This window comes from Rhincodon typus, chromosome 24 (assembly GCF_021869965.1).
Source record: "Rhincodon typus isolate 14 chromosome 24, sRhiTyp1.1, whole genome shotgun sequence".
Classification (NCBI taxonomy): domain Eukaryota; kingdom Metazoa; phylum Chordata; class Chondrichthyes; order Orectolobiformes; family Rhincodontidae; genus Rhincodon; species Rhincodon typus.
Window position 1 is genome coordinate 8,133,837 of NC_063355.1, and position 14,351 is coordinate 8,148,187.

At 42.1% G+C, this 14,351-nt stretch overlaps 1 protein-coding gene across 2 annotated transcripts in view; it reads left to right on the forward strand.

Moving 5' to 3' along the window:
• Nucleotides 1-7,572: 7,572 nt before the first annotated feature.
• LOC109920459 (apoptosis-inducing factor 3) overlaps nt 7,573-14,351 on the forward strand; it is a 121,933-nt gene continuing 115,154 nt past the window's right edge. For both annotated transcript variants that reach the window (XM_048611544.1, XM_048611545.1), the window contains exon 1: nt 7,573-7,774. The gene's annotated coding sequence lies outside the window, so the exon portion shown is untranslated. The remainder of the gene's footprint in view (nt 7,775-14,351) is intronic.

Consider the following 14,351-nt stretch of genomic DNA (forward strand, 5'->3'; position numbering starts at 1 on the left):
CTTCCCCAGAAAGTTCATTTCACATACAAACCACCCTCATTGTAAAAAATTTGCCCGTCATGGTTTTTTAAAATCTTTCTTCTCTCACCTTAAAAATATACCCCTAGTCTTGAAATCTCCCATCCTAGGGAAAAGACAACTGCCATTAACTCAATCTATACCCCTCATTATTTTATAAACTTCTATAAGGTCACCTCTCAACCTCCTACACTCCAGTGAAAAAAGTCCCAGCCTATCCAGCCTTTCTTTAAAATTCAAACCTTCCTTACCCAGCAACATCCCAGTAAATCTCTTCTGAATCCTCTCCACCCCTTCTGGGTGACCAGAACTGGACACAATATTCCAGAAGATGCCTCACCAATGTCCTGTACAACCTCAACATGATTTCCCAACTACTATATTCAAAGGACTGAGCAATGAAGGCAAGCATGCCAAAAGCCTTTTTAAACACCCTATCTATATGTGATGAAAACTTCAATGAATTATGTACCTGAACCCCTGGGTCCCCTGCCTGATAGCCCATCAGTTATTGTATTTTCAGGAATGTGAGACACGGGAACATACAGGACTGTGTACCTCATTGCTAATATTACTTGCATCATCTCCTGTAAGTGTAAAGCTCATTTCCTGGCTTTGCATTTGTGGGAAGTCAGGGCACTGTATGCCTGGAGCTGAGTGTGAACCAAGTTATGATGTAGTTCAGGAGGGGGGCTCACGACTGAGATAAAACAAACTTCGAGATCTGGGTCTTGGAGGGAACAGGAAGGCTGAAGTCTACTCTTTAGGGTCAGGAAGATACCAAACGACACTCAATACAGAGAGAGACTTCAGAGGTGCAGAAAGTGTTTCAGATTGAGAGAGATGATGGACAGAGACAGAAGAGGCCTGCAACTCCAGGTAGTTGTCCGTGGATGTGGTCCCAGTCTGAATTGAACCGATCAGCCAACCAGACATCACAGATTGCATGAATTAAAGCTAGAAATCACTTGTACAAAAGGAAAGCATTAAGCTGGCACATTAATCAGGCTGAAAGGACTCTAATTAAATGCAAAACATGTTGCAAATCCAAATGAGCCATGCTATCATAGCACAGATACCATGAGGCAGGGTGGAAGAATACCAAAACTAACAAAGCCACGAGAGAAACCTGGAATCAGAGAGCTACCCAAGACATACAAAGCAGTTAAGTGTTGGGCAGTTTGAAGAAATAGGGGTATCACACAGGCTTAACACAGAAACATTTTCAGGAGACATATAGAATGCAGTCTTAGCAAGACTCCAAAGAGTGGATTACAACCACACAGGGCAGGGAAACCTCTGTTATAACCAGAAAGGGTAGTGAAATCACCATTGGAGCCACAAAGCATGGGAGAACCCATTGGTATAGCATCAAAGCTTGGATAACTGTCATTGTAGCAGTATAAAATTCTTTAAAGAAGGTTAAATATCTACAGCGTTAGAAATAGTATTTCCAGGAAGATTTAATCTCAGAGATCAGTTGAGAAGAACTCAAAACTGGGCATCCTGAAGAAGATAATTCTTGGGATATCGAAAAGCTTCCTAACTGGGCACTGAGACAAATGTTAAACGGGAAAATATATTTCTTTACACAACTGGAAGCATAGCAGATGATGTTATTACTCACCAAAGGGAAAATGAAACACCAAACCAATTCTAAGAGCTATTGAAGGCCTTTGACAATTTGTTCAACCTCAGAACTCATAAAATTCTTGAAAGGAGAAGATTTATAACAAAAGAACACAGCCTCCAGGTGGGTTAGTTATGTTGGAATAAAATATTTAGCTCATACCTTAAATGAGATGGAAAGCTGTGACTATACCAGTTTGGTTGAAAAGTTTTTTTCACTATTATCAAAAGAGAGCTCACTCTCCAAGTGTCAACAATATTCGAGAATAAATGCAAGCAAAAAGGCAGAATCACCTTCACCACTCACAAGCACATGCCATGATGATAGACAAGGCATCTTTGAATGAAATAAGTCAGATTATCACACAGTGCAGTGATTAACAATCCAGTCCACATTCAGGACTAGCATGAACTGCACGGTGGCTCAGTGGTTAGCACTGCTGCTTCATAGCACCAGGGAGCTGGGTTCAATTCCAGCCTTGAGTGACTTTCTGTGTGGAGTTTGCACATTCTCCCTGTGTCTGTGTGAGTTTCATCCCACAGTCCAAAAATGTTCAGGTCATGTGGATTGGCCATGGGAAATTCAGGGTTACAGGGATAGGGTAAGGGGGATGCTCCTTGGAGGGTCAGTGTGAACTTGATGGGTTGAATGGCATACTGTAGGGATTCTACAATTATGTGCTGTGCTGATTAGGAAGGAACAGGTTCAAGCAAAATATCTGATTTCCCCACTTTCTAAAGAAGAATAACAACAGCAGGAATTATATCAACCAAGAATGAATCTCCAGGTAATTTGAATGAAGGACTGAACAAACCAATTGGGAGGAGGAGAAAGTCCAAATTACTCCAGAAGTTGAAGCAGTAAGTCAACTTACTGCAGGCAGAAGGATAAGCAAATTCCTCAGAAAATGATTTGAGGATGTGGTGCATACAACTTCATAGAAGACCCCACAATGAAGAAACAGTCAACGTGCAAAGATCCAAGATACTGCAAGAAAAAAATATTGCCTGCCATAGGGACCACAGGGTTAGTTATAGAACAAAAAGGATATATCAACAACATCCTTTGTGAAAGAAATGCAAAAGATTAAAGATCCTACGGTTCAAGAAACAACTACAGGCCTCAGATCATCAACAGGACAACCCAAGTCAATTATGTCTTACCCAACAAACTACCACCCTTCCAAGTCTGAAGAAAACACAGAGGCAACATGGTTTTGTCAAAGGGAAATCATGTTTAACTCATTTACTGGAGTTTTTGAGGAAGTAACTGGTGTTAATAATGGGAAATTGGCAGATATATTGTCCTCAGATTTCAAAAGGCATTTTATGAGGTGCCACTTCAAACGTTATTAAGGAAAATAAAAGCTCATGGTATAGAGGTATCACGCTAATACCGATGAAAGGTTAACTTAAAAGAAAGCGGGGGTAGGAGTAAGTGCATCTTTTTCAGGCTCATAGGATGTGGTGTGTCACGGAGATCAGTGATGGGGCCTTAACTCTACAAATTATGTAAATGATTTGGATGAAGGCATCAAAGGTAACTAAATTTGTTGATGACAAAAAGATAGGTCAGAATGTGAGTTGTGAGAGGACATTAGGAGCCCGCAAAGGGATACAAACAAGCTAAGTGTGTGGGCAAAGATCTGGCAAATACAGGATAATGTGGGAAAGTGTGAAATTGTCCATTTAAGCAAAAATAATTTAAAAAAAGCATATTATCTAAATGGTGAGACGTTGCAGAGATCTGATTGTCTTAGTGCATGCATTGCAGGAGGCGAGTATACAGGTACAGCAAGTAACCAGGAAAGCTAATAGAATGTGTTGATTTATTGCGAGGGGAATTTGAATGCAAGAGTAGGAAGGTTAGGCTTCAGTTATACAGAGCATTAGTGAGACCAGATCTGGAGTATTGTGTACAGTACTGGTCATCGTAGTTACAGAAAGATTTAATGCATTGGAAGCAGTTCAGAGAATGTCCACTGGATTAATACTTGGAATAAGCTGATTGCCTTATGAGGAAAGGCTAGACAGGCCAAGCTTGTAAGCTCTAGATTTTAGAAGGGTCAGAGGTGCCTTAGCTGAAATATATGATGTCCTGAGGGAACTTTATTGAGGAGGTATAGAAAACATGTTCCCTCTTGTGACAGAATGTAGAACTAGGAGTCATAGTTTATAAAAAGGAAACTCAGAATGTTGTGAATCTTTGGAATTCTTTTCCTCAAAAGCAATGGATGCAGAATCTTTAAATATTTTTAAGACAGAGATATAAAAGTTTATCAGGGAAATGCGGAAATGTAGAATTGAGGTTAAAATTGAATCAACCATGATCTCAATGAGTGGTGGAGCAGGCCTGAAGGGCCGAGTGGCCTACTCTAGTTCCTTATTCATATGACTCAAACCAACTTCCCTTCAACCATTAGTTGATTACCAATTAAGCAATGCTTCGATTTAAACATTCCAACCTTTGCCTTCAATCTTTCTATAACCTCTCACTTCCCTGTATTTATAATTTCCTCTCCTCCAAGGTATCAGCATTTCTCCAAATCTGTTCTCGTACATACTCCTGAGTATAATAACTCCATCACTGATGGCCAATCCTACACCTGAGTCTGCCCCAAGCTCTGGAATTCCCTCATTAGATCCTCTCTCCTCCTCCATGTTCTTTCTTTTCTCCATAAGATGCTCCTTAAGAACCTAGTTCCTTGACCAGTTTCAACCTTTAATTTCTCCTTACGTGGCTAGGTGTCAAATTCTGTTTAAAATACTCTTATGGAGTGAATTAGGATGTTGCATTATATTGAAGGGGCTGTATAAATACAAGTTGTTTTTGGTTCAATGTATCACTTTACTGTGTGGGTGAGTATTATTGTCGAATTCTAGAACAATGCATTGAGTATAGGAGTTGGGATGTCTTGTTGCAGCTGTACAGGACATTAGTTAGGCCACTTTTGGAATACTGCATGGAATTCTGGTCTCCTTGCAATAGGAAGAACGTCGTTAAATTTGAAAGGGTGCACAAAAGATTTACAAGGACGTTGCCGGGGTTGGAGGGTTTGAGCTGTGGGCAGAGGGTGCATAGGCTGGGGCTATTTTCCCTGGAGTGTCGGAGGGTGAAGGGTCACCTTATAGAGGTTTATAAAATGATGAGAGGCATGGATCGGGTGAATAGCCAAAGTCTTTTACCCATGGTAAGGGATTCCAAAACAAAAGGGCATAGGTTTAAGGTGAGAGGGGAAAGATTTAAAAGGGACATAAGGGGCACCTTTTTCACGCAGAGGGTGATGCGTGTATGGAATGAGCTGCCAGAGGATGTGGTGGAGGCTGGTACAATTACAACATTTGGATGGATATATGAATAGGAAGCGTTTAGAGAGATATGGGTCAAATGTTGGCAAATGAGATTGGATTAATTTAAGATATCTGGTCAGCATGGGTGAGTTGGACTGAAGGGTCTGTCTGCTGTACATCTCTATGACTCTAGAACTCTGGACATAATGTCTGGTTAATCCACAGGCTGTAGGACATCAGACTGGAGAATATACAAACATTAATACACAGGCTGAAATCTGCATTACATAATCAAAATGTTGGAATGTTGTCACAGAATGTTTCAACCTGGAATTCCACTCACCCCTTAATGTATTGCAATCTATACAATATATATAAATGGATTCATTCATTACAAGAGATTTTACCAGCAACATGTACCTGGGGAAACAGTTTGAGATAAGCTTTTGTAGTTATATCACATGACTTGATAAGATTTATTCCAATGCAGGCTGCAGTGATGCAATTATCACAAGAGACGAGGTACTGGGCAGAGATTAAAACATCAATGCAGCATGAGAGTGGGCTTTTTGAATAATTCATACATTCTGGGCTGTTTATAAAACATAGCATTGCTGATGTGTGTGGGTGCCAAAGTATTTCTGATGCAGACAGAATTCCTAGCTCTCCAGATTAAAACAGGAGAAAGACAAATTCTCAGAAAATTTCATCTGTACATGCTTTTTTCCTAAATTCTGTTTTGTCATTAATGCCAGTGTTTAGTTGCGCTCTGTCTCCAGTCTCAGATTAATTCACTGTGCTAGTTGTGGTACAATGTGTATCACAGTCTCCCCTGGAATCAGCAGGTCGTCGGTCTAGAATTCCATGTCTTGACCTGAGCTGAGACTCCAGTATAGTATTAGGAAAGTGAAGACGTCATTTTTCAGATGAGAGGTTAAACCCAGAACTCATCTGCTCACTCAGGTAGGGGTAATAAATATTTGAACAGAAACCATAGAGTCCCTACAGTGTGGAAGCAGGCCATTTGGCCCATTCAGTCCACACTGACCCTCTGAATAATATTCTATCCAGACCCTATAGTGACCTATACTTTGGTGTATGGGGCACAAGTTCAAAACATGCACGTCATATGAAACTTGGAAGCATTGTGACCTATGACAACAAATCGCATGGAACTTCAAAAGGGCGTAGATAAGCTGGTGGCAACTGAACTCCAATGTACAGAAGTGTGAAATGATTTATTTTGGTAGGAAGAATGTGGAGAAATAAATTCTAAAGAGGGTTGTTAGAGAGGGATCTGGGTGTATATGTGCATAAGTCATTGAAAGTGGCTGTACAGGTTGAGGGAGTGTCCTAATATCATAGACTTTATTAATATTTGCAAAGAATACAAGAACAAAGATGTTAAACTTCAATTAAAAACTGGAGGATTCTATTTACTTCAGGACACCAGATTTTACTGAAGATGTAAAGGAGTTGGAGGGAGTGCAGAAAACATTCACAAAAATGGTTCCAGGGATAAGAATCTTTGGTACATAGATATATTAGAGAATTAGGACTGTTTCCCTTGGAGAGGCTAAGGTTGAGAGGAGGTTTGATAAAGGTGTGCAAATCATGTGTCTGGATAGAAAAAGAGAGGGAGAAGCTGTTCGCATTGGATTGAGAAAGTGAGGGCACGATTGAAAGCAATTGGCAAAAGTAGCAGTGGAGACATACAGAGCTTTCCTTTGTGCAGTGAATGATTAGAAACTGGGATGCACTGCCTGAGAGCGTGGTGAAGGCTGGTTCAATCTAGACATTCAAGAGAGAATTGGATTACTCTCTGTAAAGGACAGAAGTATTAGGGGAAAGCAGGGGTGTGATGATGGATGGATTGCTGCATCAGAGGGCTGGCACTAATATAATGGGCTGGATGGCCTCCTTTTACAGTTACAACATTTAAAAGGCATCTGGACGGGCATATGAATAGGAAGGGTTTAGAGGGCTATGAGCCAAAAGCTGGCAAATGGGACTAGATTAATTTAGGATATCTGGTCAGCATGGACAAGTTGGACCTGTACGTCTCTGTGCCTCTATGACTGTTGTGTGATTCTGTGGCATCTCAGTACCACTGTAGGATCCCAGTTCCCTTTAACCATAAGTCTGAGTGCAAATCTGTATGGAAGCTAGCGAGAATAGTGATTGACAGCTGCCAAAGACTGAGTCAAACCCTCTTCCCTTGCAACTTTTGTTGCTTACTGAACCACACTGCAGTGTCTTTGCAAACCTTCCCAGAGTCCTCGACAAGAAGGAGTGGAGGGACTCTAAAAGACAAGAGGAATTCCCACCTGGAGAGGCAGCCTCTGAAATCACAAACCGGATTCACTTGTGGCAGTGCCTCAGGCTGGAGGGGAGAAAGTATGAGTCAGCCTTCCTGGGGATAGCGTTCAGCTGTGAGGATCTTAGAAAGAGAGAGAGGGAGAGAGAGAGGTGGAGGGGGTGAGGGGGGAGGGGCAGAGAAGAGGAGGAGGGCTGTTTCTCAATCCGAGCTGCGCTAGCATCCTGCTCCTTCACCAATGCTGGTATGTTGCCGGCTGCCAGAGCTCGCTGCTGCAATCCACTCACTGCACTTTCTGCTCGCCTCTGCTGTAGGGGCTTCGGTCTCATGTGACTACCATTCAGGAAATTCCTGGCAAACACGCTTACAACCAGTCAGAGCAGAGGAAGACGGAGAGCCCCTTTTTTTAAAAAAAAAATTACAACAGCAAAGATAAAGGAATTTTGTATCTTGGATCCGTTTGAGAGAAAAACAAAACCCACTGGGAAGTATCAGTCTGCATTAGCTGCTTGAACACAGGTAAGTGTCACTATGCCCGCATCCCTGCAGAAATCAGGCAACATTCTCCGCTGTTCTGGCTGACCCAGACCCGTGTTAAGGAAGAAATGCCTTAAAACTGGCTTGGCAAAAAAAAAAATCACCTTGCTAGCTTCTGTCAGCATGCAGACAAGAGCAGCTTGAATTTCTGAAAGAAGTGTTTTCAGTGTTGGGAGCATCTGACAACAATATGTCACCCTGACCATAACGTGCAATCTCCAGCAGTCTGTCTCTAAGGTATAGGTTTTGCCTTGTATTGGAAGTACAGTGCGAGCAATATTGACAGGCACAAAGCAGGGTGTATGTTTAAATTGGACTTGACTGTCCATTCGACCTCTTTGGCACGCCAATTAATTGCTGCTCAGAGTTTGTAGTGAACAGGATCCTGTGGGCAATTATTGCATTATATGGACCCGTTCGGTTGTATTTTTGAATTGTTCCTCTTCCAGATCTGAAGTGACTGATTTGCAGAGCGGGCCTGTGCTTTCAGAGATCTGCATTAACCCCTTGGTTGCTAAAAAAACTTTTCAACATTCAGCACTGACAGAGGACAACCGGATAGCTCAAATGAAGGCAGGCATGAGCGGGGACATGGGTTATATAGAAGATAGTACGTAGCCAACAATGTTATAAAGAGCAGATGGTCAGTGTTGTAGTCAATGTTGTTTGACGAACCGATATTAGCCAGAAGACATAGGTAACTGCTGTTTGATTAGTGCAGGGCTATAAGGAGAAAGTTGGGGGGGGGGGGTGGGGTGGGGGGTACTCCAGGTGATTTGCTCTGTTGGATGCCAGACCGACTGACCTCCTCTTGTGCTGCAACAAATCTGCAAGTATGTACCACGTCACTGTTGTTGTAGGAACACAAGCGGTGCAAAACTCCTCTTTAACCATAGGTCCGACCACAAATCTGCACGGAAACGGCAGGAATAGTGATTGACAGCTATCAAAGGTCGACTCAATCCGTCCCCTCATCTGATACTGCACTTTTGCTGCTAACTGTTTCACACTGCTGTGTATTTCCAAACCACCACACAACCCGCACCCACTCCTTTACCCATCCCTAGGCCCTTCCCATAAAAATGGGTGAAGGGACTTAAAAGATAAGGCTCTGAGAGGGTCTCAATTAAGCACGAAACAAGAATTTTTTTTATTGAAGATCGGCAGGATCCCTGGTGAAATTTCGGGACGATTACGTAATGAGTTATATGAAAAAATAAGGCCTGCCATAAGTTACATTGATGATGTGCTGTAGTAGAGAGCATATTACATAGAACATAACCAGTGGTTGAAGCCTGAGACTGAAAGATAACCAGATGGGTTAGAAGGCAAGCAAATGTAGGAAAGGTGATAAACTTTTCGCAGTGAGTTACAGATAGCGAATAAGAGGCACTTGCCACATGACAAAGATACTGCCATCAGCTGTACATGCCCCACAGTTATATGGTCAGTAACAGGCACTTGATAGTGAATTAAATAGTGGGTAATAAAAACATGGCAGTGGCAAATAATAATTTTGGCAATGAATTGAATCACGGGCAATAAATCCATTGTGGTGAACTAAATACAAGGTCATAGTCAAAACCTGGCAGTAAATTATGTAGACAGCTAATAGCATAAATTGAAACACCGGCAACAGACTGTACAGTTGCAGATGTTACAACCCTGTCCAAAGAAAAGGAGACAGGGATAAACCTGGTGAGTACAGGTTAATCAATGCTGGGAATTTGACAAAGGACCATTTCCAGGCAGATTTGAATGGATGGGAGAATGAATTATATCGAGATAAATGAACATTTGGCAATGAGTTTCAAAGAGGATAATGTTGAGTTATAAAGAGGGTAGCAACAGCTCACTGTCACTTACAATGCAGGAGCTCAATATAATGACACTGGTGATGTTAAGTGTGGAATTCTGGCTCTGAGAACATGTTTTTCAACAGTGAGGGGTTATTATTCAACAATCTGCCAAACTCCCTTTAATGTGTTTGGACCAAGAATCCCAGAGGCAGCAGTGAACAGGAATAAGTGAAGAGATGTGCTGTTCATTACTTTGTTGGTAAACAGCCACGTGAAGCGGCTGTTGGTTGGGAAACTGGCAGCCCCTAATGTAAAATACATTTTAATCCCAAACAGCAAAATGAATGAAAGAAATTCCCAGTGAAAAATCAGACTTTTGTTCCATCTGGATTGGTCAGATTTGAACATTTTTCTCACAGTAAAATTGACTACAACACAGTAAAACACTTCAGCAGCTTCCTCACATGCTCTGTTTAAAATCAGTGCAATGCACCCAGCAAAAGCTGGGCATACGTGTCATTCTGTCCCTGTAAAACTAGTCGCCAGGAATCTGTTGCAACTGACTGCTTGCAGTGTTAGCTTTTATTTTAAATGGGTTAAAATAGCGAAGAGTCCTCAAGCCTGTTTTTATCAGAAGTTGAAACATCATTAACAGTTCTGATTTGTTACAAAAAGATTAAACAGCTCCCTCTGATGGCTTAGTGAGTAAATACAAAAAGGGATGTAATCACTGAACCATTCAGATCTGGAGTAATAGTAAGTGAAGAGCTAGCACAGAGAAAGCGCAGAATGAAGGCAATTGTACCCTTTACCATTCACCAAAGATCCTCAGATAGAACCTTCCAAACCCATGATCACTTCCATCTAGAAGGACAAAGGCAGCAGACATACGGGAACACCACCACCTTCAAGTGCCCCACCAAGCCACTCACCATCCTGACTTGGAAATATATCGCCATTACTTCACTGTCACTGGTTCAAAATCCTGGAATTCCCTCCCTAAGGGCATTATAGGTCAACCTAAAGAATGGTGGAAATGGCCACCAGAGCCTTGGAACCAGAGGAAAGAGGTAAAAGCCTGGTATGAAGCCCAGTGACTGGAAACCACTACGCCCGCTCAGTACTCCAAACACAGAGGTGGGGAAATAGCCCGAGTGAAGCTTAGCAATGGTGGGGACCAGCTAGCATGGGCTTCAGGGCACATCTAGGCACCGAACCTTAGGACAGGAATAAACATCCAACAGTGGAGAAAGGGCAGGAGAAGGCCCCATGGCAGGGCCCAAGGTTAGCAGCAGGAAGAAATCACTAGGCTGCAGTGAACACTAAGTTTCCACATGCCAGGTGCCCCTGGAAGATAGCTGTGAGAGAGGACACCCACGCAGCATGAGGAAAAAGGCGAGAAAGATAGGAATAATTCAGTTGCCACTGCAAATACCTGGATAGTGCAAAAAGCTTTCCCTCACTTGACCCTCTCAGTCCAGACTGTGTATCAGGTAAATTAGTGGTAACGGTTCAGCAGATATCATGTTGCAGCAGCAGGTCTCAAGAAGAAGCCAGACAAGGGACAAAGGTGTATCGCATGTGATCAGCAACAGTGCAGACACCATTCTTTACTGAACAAGGTATTGTAGGAGAAACTGTATCAAGCAACTATGTCATTAAAGCACTCACCACCTGTTAGAATTTGGGAAGAAATACCATGTTAGACCTGTCAAAAAAGTTAATAATGTAAGCAAGGAGAAATAAAAACATAAGAAGAAGGAGCAGGAGCAGGCAGTTCTGCTCAGTCATTGACTATGATCATGACGGATCTCATCTTGGCCTCAACTCCACTTTTCTGTTCAATCCCCATAACCTTTTGTAGTTTATAACGAGGTCGGCCAGGCGGACCTCATAGAATATGAGTTCCCTGATTGGGGCTGTTAACCTGTTCCTGTCAGGGAGCCCCGGCTGACAGATATAACCAGGAGTGTCAGACATCCTGTTCACTCTGAGAGTTGGCTCTGAGGAAGCTGGATCAGTGTCAGTTACTACATACGTGTAAATAAAGGGTGACTTAGTGATAGGATACTGGCTATGAGGAGATATTTCACCTTTAACCTGAGACCAATTAAAAATCTCCGTCTCCTCCTCAAATTTATTCAGTGTCCCATCACCCATCACTTGCTGAGGTAATGACTTTCACAGATTCATGACCCTTTGAGAGAAGCAATTCATCCTCATCTCTCTTTTATGCCGCCCCTCCGCCTAAAACTATGACCTCCCATTCTAGATTGCCTCGCAAGAAGAAACATCCATTCTATATCTACTCTGTCAATCTCATTTGTATCTTATAAACCTCAGTTAGATCTCCATTCATTCTTCTAAACTCTAAGGAGTATCGGCGTAAACTGCTCAATCTCTCCTCATTTGCTATTTTATCTCTGGAATTAGTCTGTGAATTAATAACATGCATTCTTCTTGGCTAAGAGATAGACTGCAAGATGACTTTTGGCACCAGAGATTAAAGAAATGGCAGACAATTAATTTTAAATTGGATTCTGGAGCAGATGTATGGATCATTTCAGATGCTTTGGTTGAGACTAGGAATCCACATTGAGACTTGGGAAATGTAAGAATCAAAGTAGGAAGCCAGATGCACGCTATATTTTGCCACAGTGAAAAGGAGATCACAGGGACCTTATGCATAATTCCGAATTGTTATAGTTATTTATTAAATGAAGCTGCCTGTGTAGTTTAGATATCCTTTGGTTGGCAAACACCAAAGACATCACAGTCCCAGCATTGCAGGAGGCAAAGGTAGAAGCTTACCTTTCACCATTTCTCTCAAAACAGAAACTGGAAATGGAAGGGAAAGAAAGGGATGGCCAGGACCCAAGGGAATTCCAAATGATTGTGTTCTTTTTCAGGATTTAGTTACAGAGAATGAAACCAGCACACAGGATATTCATTTATTTGAAATTGAAATTTCAGATGTTCCTGTACTTGCAGAGTCAGGGGACACAGCTTCTAATTGCCCAATGATCTCTTTCAATGGGAACCAGTCCTTCCTTGAAGAAGGTAAAGAATAAATAAAATGATCTACTCATTCCACAGAACCTGTCAGGCAATGCAACAATATCAACAGTAGTCTCTGTGAATTACTGAAGTTCCTCCCAGGGGTTAGATAGCCAGATCATCCCTGGGAAACAGGAAAGTAGCCTTGAGCTGGTTCAGTCTGGAATGAAAGTAGGTGAAGCTTCAGAAATTTCTACAGCCAGTAAAGTGATCACAAAGTCTGAGTCTGAGCTATGATGGAGTTAGAAAGAGCTCTACAGACATACAAGACTCAGAGCTTGAAAACCATCGAAGTTTCAGTCAGGTTGGATAGAGGCACAGCATCACAGGCCAAAACCAATTGTACACATAAGTCACAGCAATGGTGCATAGAGAACTTCGATGTAAGCTTGGAGTGTTTATGGAAAAACTTCAATCTGCACCAAAGGCCCATCAAAAGGAAATGCAACAACTTCCAGTAACTAACAGGAAGCCACCCTGAGAGAAAAAGATGGTTGAGTCCAAAGTGGATCTTGTAAATCTGTAACATGTAGAAATTGTTGATCTGAACACAGGGGAGCTGGAGACTGCAGGAGAAACCCATCACCGTGCCTTGGCAGCAGGAGACCAGCCTGATGACCAGTCACCATCAGATTCTATAATTACGTTCCTCCAACATGTTCACCCACCAGGGAAATGTCAACGGTGAATGTGTGGCCTATGAATTCTCTAAGAAAACAAGGGGTGCTGCTGGAAATCAGTTCCTGAAGCACAAGAGACTTGTAGAAATGTTAAATGTTCATAGTTGAATGCTAATGGGAAAAAGAGGTACAGTAAAAGGGGAAGAGATGTAGAATGACGAGGATTGTACCTTTTACTCTAAGTCCAGCCACTGAGCCGGGGTACAGCTCATTGTGACCTCAGTTTACATGGAGCTGGAGGCTGAGTCTGCAGGGCTCCAAGTACGACATTCTCTCTTACCATCCTGATATAGTTATGTTCAATTAAACCTGTTGCAGTTCACTTACACGAATGTAGGTCTCACGTTACATGTTAACATTTATAATTGATCCATATTCTTGCTAAGCTGAGTAAGTGCACAACTGTGCAACACTCTGCAAAATATCATGCTGGCCTTGTTCTCTCATAAATAACGTGTCTGCACAGCCACACACAAATAGAACCACACACTCAAACGAAAGGGTGCGCACAATAACTGCATTTTAAAGGGAATATTGCTCCTGACCCTCCAGTGCCCCAAAGGATCTCACAGCCAATTGAATGTTTTTGAAGTGTAGTCATTGTTATTTTTAAATTTCTCCAATGGCCTTGCCCTTTACAATCTCTATTAAACCGTCCAGCAATCCTCTGTTGCCTCTGAGATTGTCCAATTCTTTTTGCCTCTTGCACATCCCTGACTTCCATCATCATTCCATTGGTTTTCTTCTGCCTATGCTCTAGGCCCTGAAATGTGTTCTCTAAACCTTTCTGCATCTCTGACACCCTTTTATATATAGAACCAACCTCTTCAATCTCACACACACACACACATACACACACTCCACCCTGAGTCCAACTCATCCATGTTGACCAGATATCCTAAATTAATCTAGGCCCACTTGCCAACATTTGGCCCACATCCCTCTAGTTGCTTCCTTTTCTTGTACCTGTCCAGCTGCCTTTTAAATGTTGTAATTTTACCTGTCTCCACCTCTGGGCTTATT